At 54.7% G+C, this 15,419-nt stretch overlaps 1 non-coding gene across 1 annotated transcript; it reads left to right on the forward strand.

Moving 5' to 3' along the window:
• Nucleotides 1-6,221: 6,221 nt before the first annotated feature.
• LOC128057114 (small nucleolar RNA U3) lies at nt 6,222-6,431 on the forward strand. The gene has a single exon (XR_008200292.1). It is a non-coding gene; the product is annotated as a small nucleolar RNA U3 (small nucleolar RNA).
• Nucleotides 6,432-15,419: the final 8,988 nt, after the last annotated feature.

The following is a 15,419-nucleotide window of genomic DNA, read 5'->3' on the forward strand; positions in this document are numbered from 1 at the left end:
TCCAGAAGTAGCTCCATCCAGTGGACGGACAGACAGACAGGCACACAGAAAGGAACCAGCCCCAGTGAAAGGAGGAGGGCCACAGGAAAACCCTTTAACTGAAGTTTTAGCAAAATCCTCTGCGACCGTACAGGACTAACTGATTCTCCCAATAGGGAGGAGGTGAGCCAATGTCTGGGAGAGGCAGCATCGCCTTGCGCCTCCAGGCAAGTGAATTCCGACAAACTGAACCTTACTTGTTGCCTCTGTGAAATGGGGCCATCATGCCTGCTCTGCTTCCCTAGAGATGGTTAGATGGTCACGGTGTTGAGAAAGTCCGTATACACCTTGCATTTGCTTGCAGTCAGGTTTTATTGTTATCTTCCAACACACACACACGCACATTCACATTCAGGCTCAAATGTGCACGCAAATCTTCCGTCTCTGCTCTCTCCCTTCTCCCTTATTAAGAAAGACCAACTCTCGGGAAGAAGGTGGCAGAGTCACCCACACTGCCAGCTAGGCATGCCCTTCCTACCAGGACTGGCATCTGACCAAGGACTAGACCAGACACTGTGCCCGGCACAAAGGATATGCTCAAGTAATCGAATTGTTGAATGAATGGGTGAATGCTTTATAGGAGTAGTGCTTCAGTGAATGGGTGGATGAACCGACAGATAGATGGATGAGAAAACAGACATTGGGACAGCTGAATGGAAGATAAAGTGAATAAGGAGTTGACTGTGGGTGCATAATATAGCCACTCAGCTGAGGTTTTAAGTGTGGAGCTGGAGGCACTGCCGCAGGGGGCTCATTCAAGGGGGCTTCCTTCACGCTGCAGCCGGGCTTCTGTGCTTCAGAGGCAGGCTTCGGACCAGAGCTTGGCAGGCAGGTGCATAGGAAGCAGCTGTGGCCACAGGTCAGGCTGCATCCCTGTTCCAGATATGTCCACCCCCGAGTCCTGTCCCCGAATGCTCCCATCAGTCCGGGTTTCACTGTGGTCTGGGAGAGAGGAAAGAGCCCAGCGATGACTCAGTGAGTCTCCCCAGGCCAGGCCCTTACCGGCTGGGGGCTCCTACTGCCCTATCCGTGCAGAATTCTCTAAGAGCAGCCAGTGTTCTTACGTGGCGACAAGCTGAGCGGCCTGCCCTGGGAATGAATGGGCAACCTGACACATCCCTAGTCTCAGCAGCTGATGCAGGCCGGCCACTGGCCCCACTCAGAGGGCAATCCTCAGGGCCCCTCCACCCTGCGCGATAGATTGCAGTTTACGAAAGACGTTCTTCTCCATGAAACGAGCAAAGGCAGGAGAGAGAAACCTTTCAAACTGAAGTAGCTACCTCCCCCACCTGCTTCATCCCCTCATGCCTTGCTGCTGTCTTTATTACACGTTGTTGTTGTCGTTCAGTCGCTCAGTCGACTCTTTGGCGACCCCATGGACTGCAGCCCACCAGGCTCCTCTGCCCATGGGATTTCCCAGGCAAGAATACTCGAGTGGGTCGCCATTTCCTTCTCCAAGGGACCTTCCCAGATCAGGGATCGAACCCACATCTCCTGCATTGGCAGGTGGATTCTTTACCACTGCGCCACCAGGGAAACCCTTTATTACACGTAGCCCTCCCTGAAAGCCTGCTATTTACCCACTGTCGAATTTGTCTCTCCCCTGGAAAGTAAACCCTATGTGGACAGGGATCGTGTCCTGTTCATTGCTCGTCTCCAACTCCTAGAAGAATGCCTGACTCTTAGAAGGTGCTAACTTTTATTAATTACCGGGGTAAAGAGATAAATATTAATAGAACAGCAGATATATGGATTATTGTAATCTAGTTCAAAACAACCATATATTAAGTTCCAGGTGCTGGGCTAAACACTTTAAAAAAATATTTATTTTTATTTACTTATTTGGGTGCATCAGGTCTTAGTTGGCACCTGCGGGATCTAGTTCCCTGACCAAGGATAGAACCTAGGCGCCCTGCATTGGGAGTGCACGCTTAGCCGCTGGACCACCAGGGAAGTCCCCTGGGCCAAGCACTTCTCAAGGCTCACGGTTTTGTGAGGAACACTGTTAGTGTTCCCACTGTACACACCAGGAACCCGAGGTCCAGACAAAGGAACAGACTGCCCCCAGGTGCAGAGCCCAGGTTTAGAACCAAGTCTGCCTGTCAGCATAGGCCATGTTCTTAGCCAAGCCACCATCTGACACCCCTATTTCCCCAGCGCCTGGTGATGTTGGAGCCACGGGAAGTTAAAAGTTAGGACTCAGACTGTCTGAGTCCATTTAAGGAAATATTCAGAATAGGCAGATCCATAGAGACAGAAAGCAAAAAGTGGTCGCCTAGGGATGAAGAGAAGAGAAGTTTGGGGGGAATAGGGAGTGAAAGCTAATGGGTGTGGGGTTTCTTTCTTGGGGTGATGTAAAGGTTTGAAAGTTGATTGTGGTGATGGTCACACAACTCTGAATACACTAAAAGCCATTAAACCGCACATTTCATGTTTTAAAAATACGTATTTGTTTGGCTGCATCAGGTCTTAGCCGTGGCGTGCGGCATCTCTCATCAGAGCACGCCCAGTCTTCTTTAGTTGGGGTGTGTGCGCTTCTCTCTAGTTGGGGTGCAGGCTTAGTTGCCCCATGACATGCGGGATCTTAGTTCCCCGACCAGGGACTGAACCTACATCCCCCGCACTGGAAGATGGATTCTTAATCACTGGACCACCAGGGAAGTCCCCAAGTTGTACATTTTTAAATGGGCGAATTGTATGGTATGTGGGTTACATCACAATAAAGCTGGTGTTAAGAAAACGGCTGGGGCTCAAGAATCTTCACTTTCTGCCACTTCCTTAGGAAACACATCACATTCTCTCTGAGCCTCAGGTTCCTAAGCCGTTAAAAGGTGGGGGGGGGGGGATGAATGTCTCAAGGGGTTAGTGTGAGCATTAAATGAGATAATACATGTTATTATTCTCATTTTATCAAGGGGTAGAATTAGGCCCAGAGAAGGGAAGTGACTTGGCCCAGGATGCAGAGCCGGTGGGTGACAGGTGAGGGCTCAGGCCTGGGTCACCCGGCTCTGCTGCTTCCTCCAGCGTTCTGTGGACTGGGTCCCCATTTGTGCACCTGTCCACCTAGTCACCACCACTCGCTTCCGCCTTCCCCTTTCTCTTGGGCTCTGAGGCTCCGTCTCCCCACTGCCCACGCCCAGGAGCAGACTGAGGTAGAGAGGTCCCCCCAGAGCACAGCCCTCAGCCTACTCCCCTCCTGGGGCCATGATGCTGTCTTGCCTTTGCTTGTAATAAAGAAAATATCTCAGCTACCCTTCCACGGTTGCTTGGCAACCCCAAAGGGGGTGGGGGGGAGCAAAGGGGAGGAGGGAAGGGGGAGGACTCTGGAGCCAATCTGGAGACAAAGAGTAGGATTTGGGTGACATGGAGCCTGTTCTTAGTGCTAACCTGGCCTGGCCGGGGCGACGGGTGGGGGCGGGGGGCTTCCTCCCACCCCAGTGTCTCACACCAATAAATATGGATTAGGGAAATGGGCAGAGTTTTTCCCACGGGCCTGAAAGGCCGCATCTGACCTTTCTACCCCCTTTATGTACCAACGTGACAGTCAGAGGGAGCAAAGAGCGGGACCCCCCTGAGAAGCCTCCCTCGTGGCCTTCTGACTTGGGGAAACTTTTCACCCTCCTCTCTCCCCCGGGGCCCCAGACCAGGTCACAGCCCACCACTGCCTGGGGCCCTGGGCCCAGGGATGAGGAAGAGGCTACTCTTCAGGTGGGAGTCAGGAGCTCCCAAGCCTTGAGGGCCCAGAGCCAGGTGTGCAGCCCTGTGCCAGCCTATCAAGGTGCTCCCCGCCTCCAGTGCCCATCCCCTGCTCCATGCTCCATCGCTCCGGCTCTGAGCGCCCCCCTGCCCCACCCACCTCAGTGCCGGCCTCCTGCGTGAGGAGCCCTGCTCCCTGCCAGGCCCTCGTACAGCCCTGCCCCGCTTCTCTTCTTTTCTGCCCTCACACCCCTCTTCCCCACCGCCTCGGCTCCGTTTGGTTTCCCTCTTTTACTCTTCTCTGGGGTGAGCCCCCCGGCCCCAGTTCCCCCCAAATTCTGCAGTACCCCCCCAAACCAGGAAGCCCTCAAGGACACTGACATTCCCAAGGGGAAGATGCCAGGAGGGGGTTGCCGACAGAGGAGGGTGGGGGCAGTGATCTCTCTCCCTGGTGCCCTGGCTCCCTGGCCACTGGCCGGGGGTGGAGAAAGGCCGCTCTGAATGGAGTCAGTGTGAAGACAGGAAAAACAAACACCTCCGCCTGAGCCCGTGCTGGCCTGCTGGGGCGGGGGATGTGGAGGGGTGCGGGGGGCAGGATGGGGCAGGGGCCTGGGGCTCCTCTCAGCCTTGCTCCATCCACCCTCTTCGGGTTCCCAAGGGCCCATGGCTTCCTGGACCCCCGGGCCACAGTGTCCAGAGAAGGAGTGGGTTCAGGGACCACAGACAAGCCCCCTAGGAGACACCTTTGCCCCAATCCTGCCCAGCCCCATGGCCCAGCCCTCAGCCAGTGCCCTCCCTGCCTGGCAGATGCTAGGAAAATCTGTGCCCAGGAAGGGCGGGCTGGCACCTGAAGGCCTGCCTGACCGGCCCTTCTCAGCGGCAGGAACTGGGTAGGGAAGTCACCTTGTGCCAGAGACGGCGGCTCCAGCAGTGCCACCCACCTCCAGGGCCGAGGGGACCCCAAGACAGATGCTCTGCCCCACAGGTAAGTGTTCCTCCGGCCTCACAAGCAGGCAGTGAGGGAGTGGGAGGCTGTCCTCGTTGGGGCTCCTGGGAGCCCCACGCATCCCCAGAAATCTGCACCAGTTTCTGTCGGGCTGTCTCGCCCTCTGTCTGCGGTGCGCGTGGCACTGGCAGTTTGGTGAGAGGAGCCAAAGGGTGATTAGGGGAGCTGGAGCTGAAGTCTGCAGATGAAGGGAGGCAGAAGGGGCTGGAGTCTGGCAAGCAGGACTCTTGGATTCCAAGCCAACTTTTTGATTAGACCTGTGGAATCTCCTGGGATGGCCTCCTCTGAACACTCTGGATCCTAAACGACCTTTGGGATGAGCTCAGAGACGGGTAGCAACTCATCCTGGTGGCGGAGTTGGAACTCAAGCCCACCAGGCCCCCTGAGGACACCAGGGGCAGTACCGTTTATGCTGTGGATGCCGGCCGTGCACAGGTCCCTGGCTGTCCCCCTCCATATACGGTTTGGTCCCTCTGGATTTTTCAGGGACAGCAGTGGGAGGGGAGACTGCAGACAGCACCTCCCAGGGCATCCTTCGCTTTCTGTCCTCTCTCCAGGCACCATGCCCAGGGCCCAAGAGCCCCTGCCCAGGCGTCAGAGAAGTCACAGTCTCTTCTGATGGCCCCTCGGAAGCCATGGCTGGCCTCGGCTTTTCAGATCCCAGAATATAGGGCCCCCTTAGAGCTCAGGGTGTAACCATAGTGCCTCATGCTGTAATCAAAGCCCAACCACTCCCTGGAAAGTGAGGCCAACAGCTGCCTGCCTGCTACAGGGTCCCCAAAGTGCCCACCTTGATGTGTCCTGCCCTATGTAGCAGACAGCCCTCACTGAGTCAGGTGCCATTCCAAGGCCTTGTGTGTACTTTGCTGAATGGTCTCCTAGAAGGTGGGTGCAGTTTTGCAGACTGGAAAACCGAGGCACAGAAAGTGGAAGTCACTTGTCTGTGGACACACTGCTAGGAAAAGTCAGAGCTGGGATTCGAACTCACAGGCTGGCTCCAGCATCCTAAGCCTTTAAATGTCCTCCTATCCTACCTCTAATTACTAGGAGGTCTCCACTAGAGGTCATTGGGTCCAATCCCCTGCATCTGGGTGTTTGGCCAAGCCAACCTCTGCTCACAGACAAGAATCAATCTAGTTTTTAAAGGCACCTGCTCCAAGGGTGGAATTCCCCCTGGGGATAATCAGACATTTATTTATTCATAGCCTTCTGGCTGGGAGGAGAGGCCCTCCCACCCAGGACTCAGCAGGGTCCAGCTGCCTCGTTGTCCTCTCCTTCCCTCCACAGTAGAATCTATAATCAGATGGGAACCAGCCTTGCCTTGTGTGTCGGCTCCGTAACCTCCAAGCTGTGTGGCCTGGGACAACCAACTCAGCTTCTCTGAGCCTCAGTTATCAATTGCAGTTATCAACTGCAAACTAGGGTTAACGGTACACCTGCTTTGTGAGGTTGGTGAGGATTAAATGATCAAAGGAGACGAAAAACTCTCCTTTCAGGTATCCCGTCTACAGTTCGTTACTAGAGAAGTTTCTCTGACCCTGTCGAACACCAGAAACCCCAAGGAAGAGGCTCACTGTTCTCTCTCGAGTGTGCAACCTGCTCTGAGGGTTGTTTCTGCAACTGCCACTGGCTGTTGATAATTCTCCTCTTCCTTTGGGAGAGTAAGAGGCAGCGGATGCTGCTGCGTGGTCTCCATCATTTAAAAAAGAAAAAGAAGTGGTGGCTTAAAGGTAGCAAGGGGCCAGTCAGTGGTCTCAGTGCCTGGCTTCTGTGAAGCGCCCAGAATGAAGTGAGAAATCCTTTTCATGATCATCATCAAAGAGACCTCCCCTGTCTGCAGGATCAGAGCCTCTTCCTTTGAGCCTTATAGTTTAGCCACCTGGTTACAGAGAGAGAAACTGAGGCCCAGAGAGGAGAGGTACTCTCAGGAAAGCTCTCAGGCTCCCTCATTCCCAGTTGGATCCCCCATCCCTTTTCCTTCACTCCTGAGTCCTGCTCTGGCTTTCTATGCCCAGGGTCAGGCCCTGGTACCCAGTCCTGCCCAGGCAGAGCCCGGGAGAGGAGTGAACAGAGGTTGGAGGAGTAGGCACAGAGGCCCGGCGTGTTCTCAGACCAGGCTCTTTGTCTGCCGCTTTGTGATGGTAAGCGCTGCTCCTAAATCAGGTCTGTGACACTGTTATTGTTGCCCAGGGCGCAGAGAGTCTAAACTTTTCCCCTGAGGTCAAGAATGTGGCCGGTCCCCAAGCCGCCTGGAGCAGGGGCCTGGGTGGCTGGGGGTGGGGCTGGGGCCTCACCCTGAGCTGGGGCGAGATGTTGGGGGGAGGGGGTCATCAGGAACAAAACGCTTTGAAATGCCTCCTCTCCATCACTGCCAACATTGTCCGCTGCCCGCGGGGGGCCTGGCACCGCCTTGCCGGGGCTCCGGCCCCCAGCCCTGGCCAGGCCTGGCCCGGCATCTGAAAATGGACAGAAGGTTATTGTCCCTCCTCGCGGCCCTTTGTCTGTCCCAGTTCCAGATGTCTAGGCTGGGACCAGGGAGCTGACCCATGGTGGGCAGGGGGAAGGGGACAAAGGGGAAGAGCACGGGTCACTGCATCCTGAGGGGTCGTTCCCAGACCCTGGGATCCCACCCAGCCACGGCCCAGTCACCTTCTGGGCTGTCTCCGCCCTGGGATTGTCCCTGTTCCCTGGTCTCTCCTGGCCTTCCCAACAGGCCAGGTTCCAGCCTCAGGATGAGTTCAAAGCCGGGCACCTGGGGATTCCCACTGCTCTACCCCCGTAACTATGTGATGGGGACAATGGTGGCCGCTCTCAAAGCCTGCTGTGCCTGGGTGGGTATGAGTATCACTGGACCAGGGTGCATGCATTCACAAGAAACAACAGCCCTCAACATGCCAGCTCCGTGCTGGGCATGGGGGTGCACTACGGTGGGTGGACCATTCAGATCCTTCCAGATTGTGTTTACTTATTTGTTTGTTAATATTTATTTTTATTTATTTATTTGACTGTGTTAGGTTTTAGTTGCAGTATGTGGGATCTAGTTCCCTGACCAGGGATTGAACCTGGGTCCCCTGCATTGGGAACATGGAGTCTTAGCCACTGGACCACCAGGGAAGTTCCCTATCTTATTTTTTAAAATATTTATTTATTGACTTTTAAAGAATTAGTCTATTTTTGGCTGCGCTGGGTCTTCATTGCTGTGCAGGCTTTTGACTAGTTGCAGAAAGCAGGGGCTGCTCTCCGGGCTGTGGTGCGCGGACTTCTCATTGCAGTGGTTTTTCTCATTGTGGAGCTCAGGCTCCAGGGTGCACAGGCTCAGTGGTTGTGCTGCAGGGGCTTCGTTGCTTGCTCCAAGGCATGTGGGATCTTCCCGGATCAGAGGTTGAACCCATGTCTCCTGTATTGGCAGGGCAGATCCTTTACCACTGAGCCACCAGGAAAGCCCTTATTTACTTATTTATTTGGCTGCTCTGGGTCTTAGCTGCAGCATGTGGGATCTAGTCCTCTGCCCAGGGATCAAACCTGTGCCCCCTGCATTGAGAGAGTGGAACCTTAGCCACTGAACCACCAGGGAAGTCCCCGGGTTGTGGTTTATAGTCATAATAGGAAGGAGTAACGTTTCCCACCCACTCTGTCTGTGTCTGTAAACCACTTTACCTGCTTTATCTCATCCTTTTCACAAAAAATCAACAGTAGATACTGTTCTTATTCTGAGAGGTAAACTCCATTGCCCAAACCCAGTCTGCGGGGAAGCAGGAAAGCTGGGATCTCAGCCCAGGCTGACCGCTGCCACCGAGAGGAATGATCTGCTAATAATACTTGGAAGGTGCTGAGCACAGAGCCTGGCATTGCTCCCGACTCAGCCCTCGGAGCCGGTGGTGGTGTGATTCCACCCATCAGCTTCCCATTTCACAGACGGCGCTACTGAGGTTTAGACCAGAGAAAGAAAGCCTGGGGTGAGACGCTCAGGGAAGCTTAAACAGCAACCCACCGGGGCCAGCCAGAGAGGCAGTCAGCCTGGTTGGAGTTTCAAAGCCCGGTTCTGTGTGGGCTTGAGCTAGTGACTTAGCTTCACCATGCCCTGGTGTTCTCATCTATAAAATGAAGGTATTCCCTACTTTACAGGGTTGTTGTGAAAATTCAGTTTGATGATGCATTTCAAGCATGTCTCGCACACAGTTAATGAGAGCTATTCCTCTTATTATTCTGAATGCACCTTCCTCTCACCTGGGGTCACCTGAGGACAAGGCCCTGTTGAGGGGAGGGGCTGCGGGTTGGGTTCGCAGTTGTTGAGTGGGGCTGGGGACAGTAATGCTTGGCCTGCTTGGGGGTCTCTAGAAATGTGGCAACTGGCTACTGCTGCAGGTCGCAGGTCGGAGGAAGGCCAGAGGGATCAGGCTGGGAGGGGCAGGGGCTGCCTGGGCCCAGAGGAGTTAACAGCTCCCAGGCCCTGGCTCAGCAGGGCTGCCACGCTGCAGTCCAGCCGCAGCAACGCAGCAGGCAACGATCTTAGCAGAGGAGCCAGGGCGGCTTCCTGATGGGCAAAACAGCTGGCTGCCTGGGGAAAACAGCTGGCTGGGCCCCAGCTTCCTGAAGACTGGGGCAGAGCCTCAGAGGACAGCTCCACATCTGGGCTCCTGGGAGAGGAGGGCCTGGCCAAGAGCAAGAGGGTGGTCCTTTGGGGTGGGGTGGGTGTTGGGTGGGACACTTGGAGATGAGGGGTAGATTCCCGGAGCGAAGGCTGGAGCTATGCTAGGTCTAAGCAGAGTGATGACTCCAGCTGGGATTTGAGGAGGTCTCAGTCTCCCCTCAAACAGGAAGGATGCGGGGCAGCAGAGCAGATGGGGGGCAAGACTGCACTCGGCCCTGGGTCATCTTGGAACCCAGCTTGGAACTGGAGGTGGGAGGGAGCCTGGTGGGAGCTCCTGGACCCCCACCTGCCGAGCGGCATACCAGGACAAGGAGCTGTGTGTGGGCCCCTCCTCCAGCTTGGAACCTGGGCTCCCTTGGCCACAAAGCAGGACAGGGGCCCAGAGAGCCCCCAACCCCGGAGACGTGAAGCTAGCAGCTGGTAAGAGCTCCATCTGTGCACCCCCTCTGCCATGTGCTTCCCCTCCCCATCTACTTGGCTGCCAGGCTGTGAAGACCCCCAGCCCTGGGGCTCTGTCCAAGTTTTGGGGTACCTCTAGGTTGCCCCCACCCTTTGGAAGGGAAATGGCACCTGAGACCTCGCGGTAGGTTGGGCAAGGAAGGCAGAGGGTTAATGGAGGTGTGGCCAGGGTCCACCAGACCACAGCCACCTGCCAGGGCACCTGACCCCCAAGTCCCATAGGCCAGAGACCCCTAATTTCTCTCTGACCCTAAGGGTCTCTTCTCGCCCACCCTCCTAACCTCCAGGAAGAGGGGGTTGGCCCTCACCTTGGGTGTGCCAACCTCAGAGCCCCCTCTCTGATGAAGGCCATTCTGCAGAGCCTTTGCCAGTGGGCAGACCTTGGAGCTGAGGCTCCCAGAGGGAAGAAGAGGGTGTTGGGGAGGGGGCCCGTCCTTCCAGGGTCTCTATTTCTGGAAGCCAGAGTGGAGCCTGAGGCACTGGCGCCACCGCCTGGCTTTGGCCAGAACTACCATGGCTGAGGGATGGGGGTGAAGGTGCTGGTGAGGGGAGGAATGTAGAGCCCAGCTAGATGTTGGTCCAGCGTGGTCTGGGTCCTATTCAGCCAGATGGACCCAAACATTTTTTTCTAGGCATTACCCCAAGAATGAGACCTTAGGCCCTATAGAATAGCAGCTTCAGTCTTGAGTCAGTACCACAATCACCTGAAAGGCTTGTTGGTTTAACTTCCACTCCCAGAGGCTCTGATTCAGCGGGTATGGAGGGGTGCGGCTGCTGCTCAGCTGCTCAGCCGTGTCCAACTCTGAGACCCCTTGGACTGTATTAGCCCGCCAGGCTCCTCTGTCCATGGGATTCTCCAGGCAAGAATACTGGAGTGGGTTGCCGGTTCCTCTTCCAGGGGATCTTCCTGACCCAGGGATGGCACCGGTATCTCCTGCATTCTTTACTGCTGAGCCACCAGGGAAGCCCAGGTATGAGGTGTGCGTGCCTGTTCAATCACTTCAGTCGTGTCCGACTCTGCAACCCCATGGACCATGGCCCGCCAGGCTCTTCTGTCCATGGGATTCTCCAGGCAAGAATACTGGAGTGGGTTGCCATTTCCTTCTCCAGTGATAAAGTATGAAGTGAGTGAAGTGAAGTCGCTCAGTCGTGTCCAACTCTGTGTGACCCCATGGACTGTAGCCTACCAGGCTCCTCTGTCCATGGAATTTTCCAGGCAAGAGTACTGGAGTGGGTTGCCATTTCCTTCTCCACAGGTATGGGGAGGGGCCTAGAAATTTGCATTTCTAACAACATCTAGGCGAAGCTGATGCTGGCTGGTCCAAGGACCATGCTTGGAGAATCACTGCTTTAGAGTTTCTGAGTTTGATGTCATATTACCTTTGCAGAGTATGTCTTATTTTTATTTTATGAGGCTATATATATATATATATATATGAGTATCAGTAAGAGTACAGGTGCTTGATCAGCCCACCCTAGTCAGTAACATCATATTTCTATCGAGAGCCCACCCAATGCCTGGCTAGCCCTGCTGTAGGGCTGGGATAAGTGAAGAAGGCAAGACGGGTCCTGGCTTCAGAACTCACAGCCAGGCAGGTTTGGCGTGTGATCTTTCCACCTGCAGGTCTGATAAAAGGCAGCTCACAACAAGGTCCAGTGCAGAATCTGGTGTCACATTCTACTGCCCCTGCGTAGATCTTCCTCATTCAGTCCCAGCCCACATCACACCCTGTGAGTCACCTGACTCCTCCCTCCACTTCTCACATCTAATCCCTTATACATCACAGCCTTGCCCATCATCAGCTCTCCTGGTTACATGCTTTCCCGGGCTTCCATCTTTGCCCCCAGAGTCCACCCTCTGAGCTGCAGCCAAAGCGATCTTTTTAAGACAAGCCATGTTACTCCTCTGCTTACACTCTCCAATGTCTTCCTATTGCACTAAAAAAAAAAAGTCCAAAATCCCACCATAGCTTTAAGACCCTAAGTGGTCCTCACCTCTTACCACACTCCCCTTGCTCACTTTGCACCGACTGCCCTGGCCTCCTTGCTTGTTCCCGCCACAGGGCCTTGGCCCCATGTTCATATGCAACAACTTCAAGATCTGCTCGTGGCTGGCTCCCCTTATGCTCCGGAACGTCTTCACTGAACTCTCTATTCAATGTTGCCTCCACCCTCAGATACTCTCTGTTCTCGTTAACTTGTCTTACTTCGTTCATAGCATTTACTGTTCTCTGAAGTTATTTATTCATTTGTCAGTTTGCTTGTTTCCTGTCTGTCTTCCCTCATCAGAATGTGAGCACCCAAGGAACAGAGACCGAACCTCTGTATCCCCAGTACCTAGAATTCTACCTGCATATGACTTGTACTCGGTAAATATTTGCTGAGCGAATGGGACTGTATAGGATGCAATTCAGGGGTAGGTCCCCCAACATGACATCGGGGAAGGCTTTCCAGAGGGCCTGGAAGAGGTGACCAGGAAGACAGAGACCAGTCCAAGCAGAGGAATTAAAAAAAGAGACAGAGAGAATATGGGAAGGTCTTAAAGCGTGGAGTGTTCTGGAAACTGTACGTAGTCCAGTTTGGCTGGGGCAGGAGATAGGAGAGAGGAAGTCAGAGAAGATGGAGAAGCGTCAGGCAGTCCATGAAGGGTCTCCTTGTTCCTGGAGGAATCTGAGCTCTATGCTGAGGGCATTGGCCATCCCCAATGGGTGTAACATCATGCCGTTTAGAAAGGACCACTGAGGGAATTCCCTGGTGGTCCAATGGTTAGGACTTGGCTCTTTCACTGCAGAGCGAGGGACCCAGGTTCCATCCTTGGTTGGGGAACGAAGATCCCTCATGTGAAGCCACTCAGTCATGTCTGACTCTTTGTGACCCCACGGACTGTGCCCACCAGGCTCCTCTGTCTGTGGGATTATACTGGACAATTATACTGGAGTGGGTTGCCATTCCCTTCTCCAGGGGATCTTCCCAACCCAGAGATTGAACCTGGCTCTCCTGCATTGCAGGCAGATTCTTTACTGTCTTAGCCACCAGGGAAGCTTCTCATGCTGTGCAGTGTGGCCAAATTTACAAAAAAGAAAAAGAAAGGACCACTCAGTGCAGAACGGTTTCCAGGGAGAAGGCCTGGGGTAGGGGTGTGAGTGCTGGGAGGTGCAGGGGCCTGGGGGAGTGGTGCTGATGCTCTGAGCCATAGGAGTGACCACATGCAGGAGACACTGAAGTGGTCTGGCCACGATGAGAAAGTGGAGTGGGCGGAGAGAGAGGCATCTATCATCAGGTCCCCAAGTTGGAGGGAGGCCACTGGAGTGGGAGCTGGTTTGGAGGAAAGACTGGGGTTCTATTTTAGACAGATGGGTCTGGGTAGGAAGCGGAGATACGTGTCAGTTTTGCAGAAAGAAGGAGTTGTGTATGAGATCAGGTGTCAGAGGGAACCCTCTTGGATGAGGAGGAATTCCACTGGGGGAGGGGCCAGGAGGATGCAGGTCTTGGCAGCAGCAGTTTGGCTGGAGAAGCCCTGGTGTGTGTCAAGCAGGGAATGAAGGTGGGGAAGTGAGACCAGAAGCAAAGCATAGGTCACATACCCTTTTTCAGAGGTTTGGAGGGAAGGAGAGAGATAGGGCTGCTGCTGGGGGCCAGCAGGCAGCTGACTGTATTCATATTTTAAGTTGGGGGAGCTTTAAGTCCTTTGGAATGTTGAAGGAAGGATCCAGAAGAGAGGAGTGTTGGTAATCCAGGAAGGGCAAAGGGATGGCTTTTTTTTTGGAGTCCAAGGATGGTTCTGAGAAATGGGTGCTCTTCCGTGATAACAGGTGTTGAGAGAAGAGACTGGTTTGGCGGCAGGGGTGGAAGGTTTGGAAGCTGGAAGTGAGAGTTCACAGGTGATGGCTTCTCTCTCTCTCTTTTGTGTAAAAATTGTTTGGATCACTGTTGCTGCGCGGGCTTTTTCTCTCATTGCAGTGAGCAGGGGCTGCTCTCTAGCTGCAGTGTACGGGCTTCTCGTTGCGGAGCACGGGCTCCAAGGCATGCGGGTTCTGTAGTTGCAGCTCCCAGGCTCTGGAGCACAGACTTCACAGTTGTGGCGCAAGGGCTTAGTTGCTCTGCGGCATGTGGGATCTTCCCAGATCAGGGATCGAACCTGTATCTCCTGCATAGGCAGGAGGATTCTTTACCACTGAGCCACCAGGGAGGGCCCCCCTTACTCTCTGAACAATGTTTATTTGGCTGCCTGGGGCCTTAGCTGTGACAGCCACGCAGGCTCTTTGTTGTGGCTAGTTTTCTTCGTAGACCTAGTTTTGCCTGGAGGCACGTGGGATCCTCGTCCCCCCACCAGGAATCAAGCCCAGGTCCCCTGCATTGGAAGGCGGACTGGTAACCATTGGACCACCAGGGAAGTCCAAGGTGATGGCTTCTCTTTTCTCCAAGAAGGGCAGGGAGATTTCCACCGGGGTAGGGAGAGGAGAGTGAGGGCGTCAGATCAAGCTGGTGAAATACCACTGGGGCGGCAGGGGGAGGGTGGGCAGGAGCCCAGGGAAACTGAATTGTTAGGCTCAGTGCAAGGCCAGTGGGGAGTGGAGATCCAGAGTGTGCCCCCAAAGGAAGATGGCTATAGGGTTTTTCCAGGCAGGAGTGATGGGGGAAACCTAGGGCAAGGGAGTTAGCAACTGGCTGGACCACTGTAGACTGAGGAGGGAGAGAGGTGAAGGTTGGAGGGGTCAGTGCATTGGGAGAAGACGGACGACTTGAGGTGAGGGAAGAATCTGGAAGCCCCCGTGACTAATAGCATGGGCAGAAGCTTTGGGATAACCCTGGAATGGGTGAAGCTGGGGACGCTGCTTTGCTTTAGAAGAGTATCCTAGGGACTTCCCCTGGCAGTCCAGTGGTTGGCTCCTTGCTTCTAATGCAGGGGGCGGTATGGGTTCAGTCCCTGGCTGGGGAACTAAGATTCTACATGTTTTGCAGCGCAGTTTGGCAGTGGGCTTCCCTTGTGGCTCAGCTGGTAAAGAATCCACTGGCAATGTGGGAGACCTGGGTTTGATCCCTGGGTTGGGAAGATCCCCTGGAGAAGGGAAAGGCCTGCAGAATTCCATGGACTGTATAGTCCATGGGGTCGCAGAGTCGGACATGACTGAGCAACTCCCACTTCACTTCACTTCTAAGCCACCTCGAAGTCACTTAAGTTGGGGGTGGGGGCTAGAAAGAAGCAACCACGCAAGGGGAGGGACTCACTTCCCCATGATGTTTTGGGGAAGGGACCTCAGGCCTTCCATCATAGGGCCACCTGGGTGAGGGGCTGAACGGAAGGAGAGCAGGGCTTCTCCTGTCCTGTCTTCCAGCCCCAGGAATTCTTCTCCCCTGCCAGGCTCCATGCATAGAATTCAAGCGCATTCACGCACTCAAGGAATCCTTGCTAGATGGGGCTGTTACAGCCCAATTCTACCCAGGAGGCCCTGAGGCTCAGGAGAAGTGACCTACCTGCTCACTGGGTCGGTGGCATAGGAGCTAGACCCCACCACTGGTGCCTCCAGGGCCCTCCTTTTCCCTGAGAGAGGCTGGAGACCCAGCAGG

The sequence above is a fragment of the Budorcas taxicolor genome, chromosome 11 (assembly GCF_023091745.1).
Source record: "Budorcas taxicolor isolate Tak-1 chromosome 11, Takin1.1, whole genome shotgun sequence".
In the NCBI taxonomy this organism is placed as follows: Eukaryota; Metazoa; Chordata; class Mammalia; order Artiodactyla; family Bovidae; genus Budorcas; species Budorcas taxicolor.